Raw genomic sequence first — 15,787 nt, 5'->3', positions numbered from 1 at the left:
CAAGTGTCTGTCTGCTGTGTGCAGCAGATGAAGAGCAGCCACACTTATTCCATTGTGGTGCAGCTTGGAAAATAACTTTCACAGCAACACTCTGCATTATCCTGCAAGGAGTGCTGTCTCAGGGAGGGGAGAGCAGACAGGGGTTGCTGCTTGTGCTGTACAGTGGCAGGGCACTTTAGAGGTTTCTTCTGCTGGATTGCTGGAAGCAAGTCTGCCTTCCAGAAACTTTCTGAAGGTGCCTAATTGAAATCTCAGGTAGAATGGCCCTCGGTATGTCAGTGCTCTGATTTCTTTGATCTGTGCAATTAAGGTGCATGAGGAACATAGTCAAATTGTGGTGCTATGTATTAAATGCATATATTCATTGTGCAAAGCTGATCTGTGGTGACTTGTAACACAATGATACAGAGGTGACTCTTAGTGACTCAAGCCTAAATCTGCCAACGTGTCAGTACAAGAGATGTGGGGGCTCTGCTTTCTGCTAAATGAAAAGTATTAGCAACATTTTTTCAATATAGAGGTACCAAGTTCTGCTATTTTTGCCTGTTGAATAAAGATAGTCTTGTACAGTGATAGGACAGCTGGAATGGGCCTAGGACAGAAAGCTTAACTTCATACATAAATATTTACATATCATGTAGCATCTAATAGGAAAATTTTAGTATAAAATGTAGCAATGCTTGTGCTGTTTTACATCTTTGCAGAATGTGTCTTCTTTTTTTTTTAATCTTTTAGTGGCTTTAGTGCTATCTTTCAGGATATCCAGGTGATGGTAACAGCCTGCAAAGATCTGCAGAGCAAACTCCAAAAAGTAAATGTTTTACTTATGTACTGTTTGAAAGAGAGGTGATGGTACCTCTGCTTGAATATGTTCCCATGCTAGCACAAAGACCTGCACCTCAACTCTGCACTCCTGGATCTGTGCACACCACAGTAGTGCCCCAGGTTTGAGAAGAGGAGATAATGCCCCTGCTCACCCTTCTGCTCATCAGCTCTCCTTGGAGGCTGCAGAAGCTTAGTCTCTCTTCAGCAGGATCTCTTAACCACCAGAGTGTGATACACATTGTAAATAACTCTCCTTACTGGATGTTTCTCAGTCAAGCTAAATGTCAGGTTCTGTGTGTGCTCACTAAATGCAGGAACACCTGGTCTGCAGGTGCCAGAGCTGGTGGGGAGGTGGCTCAGCAAAAATGAAGAGCACTGGGGTGTATGTGATGGCACAGGTTAAGGCATATGGAGACAACATTGCCTTAAAAATCAGCTGGGTGTGGAAGAGAGATTTTTTCAAAACTGTTGTCTTGTCCTTAGGCACCTAAATTCCCTGTAAATGAAAATGTAAGAACTTTAATGCCTTCTAGGTTACAGATGTATTTGTCCAAGTACACCTGCAGATGTTGCAGATGAATCTGGATCCCATCTGGTCAAGATTTTAAATGCAGCATAAGTGTATGTACAAAGTGGATGAGTTTGTAAATTTGGATTGAGCAGGATCATTCCTTCTCACTTGTGAGCATCACCTGGTTCAGCACCTGATTTAAATTCTCTCACAGTAAGCTGAAACAAACCACTGCCTCCCACATACTGCTGCACTGAATCATGTACAGGGATTATTAAAACACCTTGGAGCAGGATTTTGCAGCACTGGGATGCAAAGGATGCAGCAAAGGATGTAAAATGAGGACCATTCTATGTGATGTGCTCCCCAACTTGAGCTGGCTGAAGAACAGCTTGTGTTACATCAGTGCCTCTTTGCACAGCATTCAGGCTGCCTTGGGGAACCTAAGAGATGCCTTTAGCTTCACATTTCTGGGCTGAGAGGTTTATTTTGTGACTCAAAGAGGCACAGCTGACTTCCAGTTGCTTTTTTGAAAGATAGTATGCTTCAGTGCCTTGTGTATAAAAGCAAATGGAATGAACACACTGATGGCAGCAATACAAACTTTATAACTTTAATCTACTAGGACAGATCATTCAGTGGTGAAGCTGATTTAAAAGGGGTGGCTGCCATTCTAAATTTGTCTCTCCCTCTCCCTCTCCCTCTCCCTCTCCTCTCTTTCCAAGCATATTAGTTGGAGCACTAGAGGCAGTTGTTTGGTACAGGAAGAAAATTTTTTTCTACTTTATCAGATATGATTAACTGTTCTGAAAGTGTCAAATAATCTCCTTAGGGGCTGCTAATCAGTAGCTGGAAGAAACATACCTTCCAGATCTTTCCTCTAGCCACGGTGCCATCTTTCTTCTTTCTGTGCTCCCTTCTTCTTTCCAAGATGACTTCTTTTTTGGAAACTCTACTTTTGTGCACCACCTCTGCTTTCCAAAGCCCCAAGCACCACAGAAGCATATTGCATGAGCAGCCAATTGGGACTGGTTTACACTTCTTTATTTCTGGAGGATTTGGGAGGTGGCCCTTTAGTTCAGTCCAGGTTTTATCAAAATTCATCTGTCTGTATTAGTTTCAGTAGTGGGCTTCTGCTTGAGAGTCGAAAGTTTGGAATCAGATACTGGTCCTCCATATCAGTTTTCTGCAGCCTATTGATGTTCAAACTGAATTTTCTTCTTTCAACTTCAACAACTAGAAAGGATTCTCTGCTTGGAATTATCCTTCACAAATTCTTATTCCTTGTGAAGAAACCCCAGATTCAGAGGAGGCTTAATTCTGCATGTCTCATTCTGTGTTCAAGTCAGTAGCTTCCAGGTTACATGAGAACTCCACTTTGTGCATTCTTTCTGGCTGGCAAGCAGTGACAGTCTCAGGCCAGACTGGAATTGGGTTTCTGGCTGTCCTGCAACTGACTTGTGACTGAAGTGAGGATGGAACCTTCAAGGTCCATCAGGGTTGTTCTGTCCAGTACTATATCCCTTCAGGAATCTGTTCTCCTTTGAGAAAAGAGGAGCACATTTTCCTGAGCCCCTGGAGGTCTCATGTGTTGCTTGTGTCAGGTTATGAAGTTCCTGCTGCTCTCATCTATTCAGTGAAGTGACTCTGACTCTGTTGGAGGTGGTGGGACCTGCCCCACCTGCCTGCACTGTGGACTCAAAATTGTATCCATCAAGGCTCTGAACAGTGGAGATGTCTTCTCATGTGCCCCCTTTTTGCCTTCTCTACAGGATGAGCAGCATAGTATGGCCAGCCACCATATTTGTAAATTAAAGTATGCAGACACAAAAAGATAGTACAGGAAAGGAAGATGAAATATAAACCAAAGTTATTAGCTACACAAAGACTTAACAATTTGTGGTCCCAGCACCCCATGCAAGACTGGCTTTTCATGAGCTGGCTACACCTGTGTATCTCCTTCCTTCAAGGACAGGCTTGGGGCCAGCTCCCACCCAGACTAACTTTGGCAGCAATTCTCTGTCCAGCTCTCCTCTCCCAGTGGGCAGAGCTCAGGGAGTCCTGGTGTAAATAATGTCTTTTGCAAGTTTGGTCCAGCTATGGTTCCCACCTGTTCAAAGGCTCAGCCCAAATCTAAAGTCCTTGATATAAATAGTTGTCTGATATTCCCCTCCCATAACTTCCACTAATTTTTGATTTTCCAAAACTGAGAGTTAAATGGAAATTGTAATGCTTTTTTACCCTCTTGTCTACTGTGCTGTTCAGCCTATGTTGTGCACACCACTGGCCTAATTTCCTCCCTACTGGTAAACCTCTGAACTTGATTAGAAGGAAAGTTGAGATGTCCTGGCTGACAAACCTACACTTAAAAAGTTAAAGGGAAAAAAAAATCCCAACAAAAAATATTGTAGGCTTAGCAAGCAGTAATTGGATTGCTTTCTGGCTTCATTTCAGCCTCAGCTGCTTCCTCCCACTCCCACCTCTTAGCCAATAATTCATACAACAACACAAAATATCCAAGAAGGTGGATTATACAAAATATCTCTGTATTTGGCCTCTGGTTGAAATCCAGACATGGTTTTAGTGATTACAGGATCAATGAAGTCCATTGAGTGACCTATATAAGATAAATCATTGTACTCCCACAGCATGAAGTTCTTCCTGTAGGGAGACATGGAGGAAAAGCTCCAAAAAGGGACTTAAATGTCACTTGTCAAACTTTTAATAAGCCCTAACGTGGGTGTGGTGAAGTGTTAGTTTTAACTTCTTCCAGAGTTAAGTACACTTATGTCCTGTCTGCCAGTCTGGTATTGAAGGCATTGGAAAATGAGCCAATAATTCTTTCCTGGACTGGGGATGGAGGTTGCTGATGTCTTCAGGAAGATCTTGCACTGAAATCCCAGACAAAAGGAACTGTTACCCTTGGTAAGTTGTGTGCATGGTTTGTCTAACACCTTCAAATACTGTAACTCAAAATGAAGACATTTCCTTTTCTATAGCTGCTCCTTGTTAAATTCTGCTTAAGATTCTGGTGTCTGAGGCATGAAGTTTTATACTCCATCCATGATTTTTGTTGCCATTATTATAAATCCCTAAAAAGCTCTGATATGTTCTGTCTAACCAATACAATAACAGTTAAATTTCTGGGAACAAAAACCCTGCTTCTAAAGGTCTAAAGTACTTTGCCTCTGTATCTAGTGAAGCAACTTGTGTGTGCTTAAAAGCTTCTGTCATAGAGGATAAAAGATATCACCACCTGCTACAAATAGTGCTGTGTTTGTAGCCCTGATGAGCAGTGATTCCTCTACAGTTTTAACTATCACTGAAGGTTTTGTACATACACAAATTGGTCTTAAAAGTTCACTACAGTTTCCCTTTCAAATCTGAGGATGTCAAACTGAAGAATTAGTTGCTGTCATCAGCTTTTGATTTACTGCCTTTCTGTTTCATCTTATGCTTCACTATTTCTTATGTCACATGGCAAAGAGACCAAACCCTCCCAGTCTAGTGTGTTGTGAGCTTCTGTGCTTGTAAAATAAATGGTTCCAAATTTTCAGTTACACTTTACCATGGAGTTGTTGATGACTCTCATAGTTCTTGTGCAGAAGCTGTGCCCTACTACAGTTCTGCCTCCCTAGTTTATGTAAAGTATTTTATGCACACTGCAGGCCTAATTTGGAGGTGAATTATGGCACTTTTACACCATCTTAATGTGTAATGTGTAATCTCAGTAAAAACACAGCTGTAAATTTGCAATAGATTACTAGGAATCGTTAGTTGATAATAAAGCTGCAGGAAGAGAAGTAAAACAAAACAAAAAAAAGAGAAGCAGGGAATGTGGTTCAGAGAGAGTCTGACTTACTGATGCAACTCAGAGACATTGAACAGAGAATTGTCTTATTTTTCCATGTATTTTCAATCTTAGGGAAGTTTTGAGAGTAACTACCTTGCCCTGTGCAGATTTGGGAAAACACTGAAGTTCTTTTTTTAAATTATCCATCTAGGGGGTGAAAGGCCAGATAAAAGAAAATGGCAAATTTTATTTAATATCCCCATTCATCATTAACTATTCGAGTCAGTGCTGTGCAGATAACATGCTATTAAAAACCCTTCTTCTGCCAGTGTTCTTTCCTTGCCTGGAGGATTATAGCTGCAGGGTTTAGAGGGAAAGGAAGAAGTGTTAGGCTGAGGGAAGAAATGAAAGGTTTTTAATGACAGAACAGTGTCTGTGCTGTGGATGGACTGCTGGGAGTGTGAGTGGCAGCAGTGGCAGCAGCCACATGTTTGTGGCTCCCTGCAAAGGCCACCTGGTGTTTGCCTTCCCACAACTGAAATGTGGAAGACTATTTATTTCAGTGTTAAAATTTGGAGGTAACTACAACAACAAAAGAGTAAGTGCAGCATCCTGCTCTAGTAGGAGTAACTGACTAGTTTTGTAACTGAGTGGGTTTTTAATTTCCATATCCTTCTTAGGACAAATCTGGTTCTAAAGCTAGTGACAGATGACAAAAGTGAACATGTCATGTATCCACAGATTTGGAGGTGCAGCTGACAGCTGAGATCTGATGAGTCTAGAAGGTCTCTTCCCCATTCCCAACCAAAATCACAATAACTCGGACTCCAAACAAGACGTTGAAATGTGAGGATTCAAGTAAAAATATTTCACTCAGGAGCATCTAAAGTAATTTGTATTTTTCCAGTTGATGGCCAAGTTGTTAGGAAATTCCATCAGCAGCATTATGTTTCCCCTAGCTCTTTTCCTCCCTCACAAAATACCCCAAGTTAAAGACAAGACTGCTGGGTTGCAGCTGGGTGGGATGGTCCCAAGCCCAGGGCTCTGTATGAAATGAGTGGGGCTTGCAGAGCCCCCCATGCTCCCATGCTCAGGCACAGGCAGCTGGGACTGGGGCAGGCAGGGCAGTGTCTCTTACCATGAGCTTCTGGGACCTGTTCCATGCTGGTTCTTTGTGGGCCCTGACACTTTCCTGCTTGTACCACAGTGTATCTAATCTTAGCCCATCATCCTGCCAGAACTGGAAACTTGCCTTAAAAAAAGAAAAAAGAGACTGAGAAAGGGAAGAACTGATGAGTGGTGTCTTTTGCAGGTGGGAAGAGCGAGATGAAGGAAGGCTGATTTAAAAAATTTGCTGTTTGCACGGATGATCTGATGAAATGCGAGTTTTTGAATATGCCCCACATTTTTAGGTCATTATTATGCCTTTAGTGATGGAGACATTTGTCTGAGTATTACCTTCAATCATGCATTGAGGATACTTAATGCCAGTGGAATTATCATTATGTTACAAAAAGAAATCTTCTCTATTTCTTTCTCCAATTTGACTCACCATTCTGTTAAGCTGCATTTGTTCTTATTTAGGAGCTATTTTTCAGGTACACATTTCAAATCCAAGTAAAAAATTATTTTCAAAATTTTCTTTCCAATTCAGATTAAAAACGACACAGGCTGACAAAAGTAGACACATTTCCAGGTAAAACTTGTCTTTCTATTTTAACTAATCCCCTGATGATACCATTGTTTTCCCCTTAGCTGTTGGTCACTCTGTAGCCATCATTGTGGGTGAGTTTACTGAGCAGTAGAGGAGGTAAAGCACTTGTTTTATTTAGTGCAGTACCAGGGGCAGAGGAGACTGGGTGGGTGAGAGCAGGCTCAGACATCTTGTGCAATCATGCAGCTTCACAATGAAATGCAAATAAAAAGTGGACTACACACCTCACATCTATATCCATATCTATATCTATATCCATATCTATATCTATATCTATATCTATATCTATATCTATATCTATCTATATCTATATCTATATCTATATCTATATCTATATCTATATATCTATCTATATCTATCTATATCATCTATCTATGTCTATCTATATCTATAAATCTATATATCTATATATCTACACATCTACATATCTATATCTATATATCTATATCTATACATATATCTGGTAAATCCCACACTGGTTCTTAAAAAATAAAAAAAAGCCGCAGCCAGGACAGAAAAACTCATCAATTTTTTTTATTCATGTCTATTTTTTTCAGGTTTCTAAAGACAAAAAAAGTCATGTTCCATGGCAAGATCTTCTGAAAATGGAAGTGATTGCAGGATGCCACCCTAAAGTTGAGGCTTGTGGATGATCCCAAACATTGGTCATTTTACATGGGTGCCATCACACTGACCTTGGTCCTGGGGCTACAGATGCTCCTTGGGACAACAAAGGACTGAGGCTTGGGGGATCAGGGTGGTTCTTTCTCCCTTCAGTGTAAATTAGGGATGTGTTCATGGCCAGTGAGGAGGTGAAGGAGGGAGGAAGAGGAGGGAGCAGAGCGTGGCCCTCAGCTGAAGGATTTGCTGATGGATTGGCATTGCCAGGGGGTTCACTTGCAGGCAAGGAAGAGTATGGAGGAAGACAGGGGGTAAGGCACGCTGGAGGGAAGAAACTAAGAAGGAAACTAATCAAGTGAGTAATTGAAAATTACTGTAATTTTCTTTTGAAGAGAATAAAAGTAAACTCACCCTCTGTGCAATTAGCAAGGAAACATGTTAACAGTTATCACAGCTGTGTGGGAAAGGGAGGTGAACTAGAAAGGTAAAGAGACTAGTGATGAAATTTGATAATTTTTTTTCACCATACTAGCTTCCCCTAGACTAGAAGGGGATATTTCTGTCTCGTGATTGTCAGGTTTGAGTCATGATCTGAACTTAAGTGCTGGCAACACAGCAGTTCCTAGATAGGGCTAGAAAAACACATTTTTTCCCTTTAGTTTGAGGAGATAAAGATCAAGAAGACACCTGGGGCATGTCCCCAGAAGCCTAAGCAATGTTGTGGAAATGTTTAGCAGCTTTGTCTAAATTTCTCCTACGAAGTTGAAATTTGAGCATCCTGTCTCACACAAAAGTAAAGCAATAAGTCCAGGTCTTTGTGCTGTGCTTTAACCAGGTTTCTGTATGCCAGGTGAGAGACAGATAAGGGAATGGGCTCACAGGAGCTCTTTGACATGTTCCCAGCAGATCTCAGTCTCTGGATCCCAAAGCCTGAAAGCTCATCACCCATCCTACAGGTCAGAATTGAGGTCCAAGCTTCATTCCAAGAACATGTATTTAGCACCAGCTCTGGACAACTCTCTTCCACATCCTGTGGGCTCTTTGTGTATCCCTTCTGGGGAGTCCTCCCACAGTCTAGAAGGTTGATACCTGTGGGAACCCAGGAAATTCCTCTGGCTGCCCTGGAGGGCTCAAGACCCTGTCCAGGGGGCTCAGAGACCTTGGCACAGAGCCCAAGACCCCTGTGCCTTTGATTTAGCCCTTGGAAAAAACAATTACCAACCTTTATATGAAGGATAGTTTAAGTAGAATGATAGTGAATTTTTCCCAAGGTGAAAATGTAGAATTTTGGGGTTTTTAGAATGGGGGTTCAGGGGGTAAGATGGAGGAATCTGGGCATGTCCAGCCTTTCTCCTTCTTCTTGGCCTCCATCTTCTGCTGTGATGGTGGCACTTTTAGATTGGTTTAGAGTAGAAGCTCACTGTCTAACATAGGTGATAGGTATTGGAAAGTAATTGTAAACATTGTACGGTAGTTTTTAGTATAAAAAGGTAACACTGCCCCGGGGCAGGCAGAGTGGCTCAGGCTGTCCTGCTGAGGGGACCTCGGCAGGCCAGGAGAAAGAATTTTATAGATAAGGAATAGTAAACAACCTTGAGACCGAGAAATGAAGAGTTCTGACCCCTTCTTCGACCCCTGGGCTGGGAAAAGAGACTTCTTAACATTTCTTGGGGTCACTGACCAGCTAGAGACCCTGAGAGACACCTGTTCCTTTGTATTTCAGCATGGAGGCCAGGTGTGCTCCCTCACCTGGAGGGACAAAGTCCTTCAGTGGCCTTAGACCACAACAGCTCAGGTATGTCTTCCCTGCCTATATGTAAAATATCCCTGGATATTTTATACTCAGGTGCTGGCCATTAGAAAATCTTTCTATGACGTAAATTTTGTGTTTGGGATTTTTGATGTTCAGAATGAAGCAAGCCATGGCTAAGAGGTACGGAATTGTTGCTGAATTTATTCTTAGTATCTGGTCTAGACCTACTCTCTTTTAGTTTGAGGCCATTAAAATGCCCCTGCAGTACATGCTGCTCTACCAAGGATGGAAAAACATAAGTTCATGACTCACCTTACCAGGTAGGCCTGCTCCATAACAGGCAATTGACAGAAGACATGTACCTCATAAATGGGTTTTCTTTGTCCACTCTGTTTTACAAAATACCACTTGGCTGTGTACAACTGCATGAATTTTCAGCTTGGACCTGTGGAGAGGCTAAAAGAAAAGCTCACTAGACTCCTGCTTGTGCACATTTTGCTGGCCTTCCCTATATCACAGGGCTTATATGTATTTGGGAAAAAACTACATCTGTGTATCTAGTTGTCATCATGTCATTCACTCACTTGCTCTGGAGCTGTCCTGATCCATGCCAAACTTTCTTTAGTGAAGCTGTCTGCAAATTCTTTGTCCTTGGTCTCTTGCTCACTGCTATGTCTGCAGCAGGAGGGGCTGTCCCTCAGCCTGACTTCTCCAGCTTGGGCAGCCACCTTAACCTGCAGTGAGCCTTCATGGGATGGTTCCTCTAATTTAAGATAAAATAAAACTATGCTAGTTCACAGTGCTTCCACCTCATCAGCATGAAGCATCAACTATGGCAGCAGCACTGCATTACTAATGAACTTTGGGGAAGATGTTTTTTTTAAGCTATTTACTTTGAAAGACACAGTGGCTCTTTGAAAGCTGCTGACATTTTGAAATGTTAACGATGGCTGGAATGGAAGATAGATTAGTAAGTGAAGACAAAAATGCCCAGAGGGCCAGTAAACTATATTTATTACATAGTTCTTGTTACAACTTTTTACCTGTTAGCTTGTTTTAGGATGTTACAGATAACTTCCTATATTCTTCCACATTTTGTTCTTTTGGGCTTCTTGTGCAACAGGAAGTGCATTCCCAGTGTACACAGACAAACTGATTGATGCTGTGCTGCATTTCTGTTTTAAAGCTGTGTTTGTTTCTGCCCAAAATGTTGGTGTTTTACTTTGCTACACCCGAGCAGTAATGTAGCCTCCCCCCGGAGTGCAAACTTACCTTTCTAGAAAAGTTGATTTTTCTTTACCAGGGTGTTGAAATCAAACCAGGAAATGTTCTTGGAAACATTATCATTCCATGTCATGGCTTTCAGAAATATATGAATGTAATAATTTGATTAAGGGTTTGAGAAGAGACCACATCTTACAAGATGTAGAAAACTTCACTGTCACCAGACAGTACCTTCAGCTGGTGATAGTTTGCTTGTAAGTCTGTTTCCTCAGAATACCTTCTCCAGGAATGTAACTGGTTGCTCTGCATTGCTCTCAGCAAGACAGATGCCCATCTGAGAGATGAGTCATCTCATTTTGCTTTCAGGATTTTGATTTATGCACCATTGGAGATACTGTGGAGAATGGCAACAGCTTTACTCCTAGGGAGCAGGCGGAGTTGTTACCACCCCTCTTTTATTTTGTTAAAAACAAAATCCTCGTCTGTTTTTTTAGATTAATATGATTCTGCTCTTTTTCTTCTGTGAATGCAAATGCCTTCCTTGTCAGTTCTCTGTTTTTCTCTCCATTGTGTTTTTCACTGGCCTGACCTGTGCTTTGCTGCTCCTGGGCTAAGCAGAGATGCAGTTCAAAGTCTGGTGAAGAGCTCTTTCTACTCATGCTTGTCAAATTGAAAGTCATTTTTGGAATGCTGAACTTGAGAACTTTGGCATTTTCTTTCTTGGTTTTTTTTTGCTAGTTCAAAATGAGTCATCTCCTGCCATTTAACATCACAAAGAATTAAGGCAGTTGTCTTTTAGGGAGCTTCAGTACAGGATGAAAAATGCAGAGAGCAGAAGGGCAGCTCTCCTCACCCTCAAACTGCAGTACTGTGCTTGGACAACTGGCTTTACCCAGAGTCTGGTCACTGGGGCATCAGCTGTTACTTCAGAAGGTACATGGAAGTGTCTAAGAAAAGCAATTTTCCTGTCAGTGAGCTTTGTGTCCTACAAGAATCTGGAGTCACTGGAAAATTTTTAGGGACCAGCAAACAGGAAAACATTGGTGAGTGTGAACCTGGAAATTATTTTCTGTTTTCCTGCTCCGTATTGAAAAAAACCCAACAAAAAAACCCAGAAAGTTTTGCATAACTCTTTTCTGAGAGATATGAGGGTGTTACACACAAACATGTTCTCCAAACAGTGGGGGAATTTGACCTATTGTCTAGATACAGGAACCCATCACACTGATCTCCTGTAAGGAATGACAGAGAAATGAGAAACAGTTTGTCAGGAATGGTTCTTGGCTTGTCCCAACTCCCAGACTCTGCCTGGGAAATTTTTGGCCCATGCTGGTTAGCATGGGCCAAACTGAACCAGACATGTCTGTAGTGATTCTGTGCTAGACAGCTCTAAATTGAGAGTGTGTCTGGGCATGTTCCCTTCCCATTTACAGGCCTGGGCTCAACTGTCAGAGAACATAAGGAATATTATTATTTTTCAGCCATCTCACTGAGATGAGTGCCATTCCTCTGTGCAGCTCTGCTGCCACCTGACCCCCGTGGATGTGCAGGAAGGTGTGTGCATGGAGGCTGTGCAGCCAGGAGGAGCCCCTGCTATGGACCAGGGGCAGAGGCAGCAGGGGCAGAGGGTCCCACCAGCAGCTCTGTTGGGCTGTGTGCAGGAGCAGCCAGTGTGCAGCAGTGAGCTATGGCAGGAGGCTTCCACTGGAGACCAGGCAGCTGGTATGAACATCACCTATTAGAATTTCAACTGAAACACAAATCCTGGCTCTGCAAGAAAGGTGCAAGTTAGAGAGTTAAATGGGACTTGTGTGCAAACCTTTGTGAATGTCAGGCTTTGGACTAGAGCCTAATAAATACTGACTTGTTTAGGAACAAATTTAGGGGCTAATATGTTTACCAACAAGAGGGGCAAGGTGATGGTGTCCTCTAGAGTTTAAATATAACCTGCTACTCTACTGGAGTGAAAAGAGAGATATGCATTAAGGGAGACATTTATCTCCTTTTCTGGCACAACAGATTCATGTCCTCTCGGAAGTGATCTGAAAAGTAGCTTTCAATACATGATAAATTTTGCCTTTGTTTATTATTTTAGTAATGGACTGGGCCAAATCACAGCATTTACCATCTTTTACACTGTTTTTGTTTTGAAGCATGTGGGAAATTTACTAAGATAGAATTTAATCCTAAAGGACAGGAAAATGATTCCAGAAATTACTTGTGTTATATTGTATAGTAACAGCATGTGCTTTGGGACTTGAATTCAAGCCTTTGTAGGTAATAAATTGTGGACCATAGTGCACATTGATTACATTGTATAAGATACTTTACGAAATTATAAAAAATATGGTTTTTTCCTGGCAGCTGTAATGTTACAATGAAATCAGTTCCAGATACCTGGCTGTTATGCCTGAATTAGCTTGGAAAAGCCAGGATGTCAGTTTATTCCAGGTGTTTTAAAGTCTGTATGTACATTAATCCAATGCATATCTTAATTTTTAAAAAGTATCTAGCTCTGAAATATTTGAATTTTGGCTTTCCAGGAACAGCATGTAGGACCAGAGACCCAGAGTTTTGTGCAATGCTGTGTGGATGTCAGGACTTAGATTCACTTACTCCCAGGAACACCTTAAAATAGATTACAGATACAGTGATAGGACAAGGGGAATGATTTTAAGCTGAAGGAGGTCATATTTATATTAGATATTAGGAGGAAATTTACATGAGGGTGGTGGGGCACTGGAACAGGTTGCCCAGAAAATCTGTGGATGCCCCACCTCTGGAAGCATTCAGGTCCAGGTTTGATGGGGTTTTGAGAAACCTGGAATAGTGAAAGAGTCCCTGCACATGGCAGGAAGTTAAAATTTGATGATCTTGAAGATAATTTCCAACTCATACCATTCTATATTTCTATGATTTTTTTTCAACCTCAGAGAGATGATTAGAAAAAACTTACAAGACATATTCTGTGGTGTGAGAAGAGGGAGGAAAAGGGACCAAACAACACAGGTTCATGAGACCTGATCCCAAAAATTTCAACTGTGTTAATAAAGACATGTCCACATATTCAAACCTACATCACTCAAATATTTACTTATTTCATTCTTGCTTATTTATTGGTGCTCACTGAATATCACATGATAGCAGAAAAGGTATTTTATAGTTGTGAAAACAATACTAATTATTCCTTTGCCAAACTGTTTTAAAAGCACATTTAGATAAATGCCATAAGTAGATGGGGATGGTTTCTCCTGAAAACCAGAAATCTTGTGCACTGAATAGTTTGATCATCTCTGCTTGCAATGGCAGTAATTACCATTACACTTTAGTGTCTGCTTTCAACAGAATCAGCAGAACTTGATTTAGATTAAGAATCAACCGTAAGATCCAGGAAGAAAAAAATGGCATCTGGATAAATCTATAATTATCTAAAGAAAGAGTACATGGAAAAAAAAACCCAAAAACATAGAATCATAGAATGGCTTTGATTGGAAAGAACCTTAAAAATCATCTGGTTCCACCCCCACTGCCATGGGCAGGGATACCTTCCACTAGACCTGGTTGCTCAGGAGCATGGGAGGAGAGGCTGGAGTTGGGGCTCTCTCTCCCAGCTCATCTCACTGGGTCTGGGCTGAACTGTCAGGCCATGGATAAACCAGGATGGGATGGGGCTGCCTACAGGTCTGTTCAAGCATGGGCATGGCTGTAACCCATGCAAGACCAGGTGCTCATTAATCAGCTGCTGTGTAGCTCTGATCTTCTGACACCAGTTTCCCATGGATCACTGAAGAAGGGTTGCACCACTTTGGCTTTGTGGTGGCCCACACTTACTACACTATGTGTACCCCTTTGTAAGGCAGCTTTAGAAAATAAAAGGCTCACTTTCAGCTGTTGTGGCTCATTTCCTTGGCTGCCCTATAGCCCAGGGAGGGAAGGATTCCCTAGGACACAGTCTGAGGCAGGCAGCCCCAGGACTGAGCGCAGCCTTTGTGGATGTCTCTCAGTGCCTTGGAAAGCCTCTAAGTCTTTTCCCCCTATGAAAATCCTTTGTTAACAGGAAAGTTTCAATTTTTCACATTTCACCTTAGCATGAAATTTTCATTTCTTCTTGGAGGTGTAAAAGACCAGGACTTTATCACCATTATAGTGATATACACCCAGGGCCAATATATGCAAAGTTACATAGGCACAATAGCAGTTATAGTCTCATCAGAACTTAGAGGATCATTTTTACTTCAGGAAAATACTATTTTAATTTTTTTCTTTTTGTTTTTAAATTATTGATCTAAAATTTCATTCTGTAACTGTGGAAACAAAGCACTGCATCCAGCCCTGGTTACAGCTGGGGCAATACTTTTGGTGGGAAGCAATGTAATGCTATCATTCACTTATCACCATGGCATCCAGGTAGTACTTATTTTTCTTAATCTTTCTGCAAACTGCACACATTTATCAGCTCTCCAGCCTGATATTCCTGGCACAAAGTGATTAAAGGTGTGACTCCAGCAACTCTGGTATCTCTGAAAGCTAGGCAATGTCAAAATGGACAGGGAAAGAATAATTTAGATAATTCTCAGGTTCATTTCTCTCCCTGTCAGTCATATCTTTCTATTTAAAAGTAATTTGTGTAAGCTGTAAAATTGGAAGGTGATTATTAGATTACTGAGCAGCTGGGCAGAAATTTGAATGAGGCAGATTTGATAACTGCAGGAACTATGCTACAAAAAGCTGGCACTTGAGTTTACTTCCTTAAAGAACAACACAAACTGTAACATTCAAAAACTATTTTGAATAATTTAGAAGAGACAGATTTCAAACCCCTTCTGCTTGCAGACCTTTTCCCATTGCTCAGGTGCTGACAGAGTAGCCCTTTTTAAAGATGCTCATGGCCCAACTTTCCATACTGATTTAAGGTCAAAATCTAGCCATCTCTGTCTGTTATTGCTCATATGCTTTTCAAGGTCTCCTGAAAAGCCTGTCCTTTATCACTAGTATTTTATAAAGAAAAAGTCCAACTAATTAAAAATTGCCAGTCACTAGTGTTGCTCTGTGAGCAATGGATGAACTGAGCACAAGAAATGTCAGTCCAACAGTGAGATTTGGGCTCTGGGTGGGAGGGAACAATTTTAATACTAGCCCTTGTTTTTCTTATACTGTTGGAAGAATGCTTTTAGACTTTATGAGTGTAAAACTCAGGCCACTGCCCTGATTTTAGGTGTCTGTTTTCTTTGTGCAATCAAAGTTGTTGTTTCAGTTGGGTTTTTTTTTCTGTAGTTTAGTCATTCAGGTGTTTTAGATAAGTTGTAACTGCCCAGGATGAGACATAAAGTATGGATTTGCTACTGT

The sequence above is a fragment of the Agelaius phoeniceus genome, chromosome 4 (assembly GCF_051311805.1).
Source record: "Agelaius phoeniceus isolate bAgePho1 chromosome 4, bAgePho1.hap1, whole genome shotgun sequence".
NCBI classification, from domain to species: Eukaryota; Metazoa; Chordata; class Aves; order Passeriformes; family Icteridae; genus Agelaius; species Agelaius phoeniceus.
Note: the sequence above shows the minus strand (reverse complement) of the source record.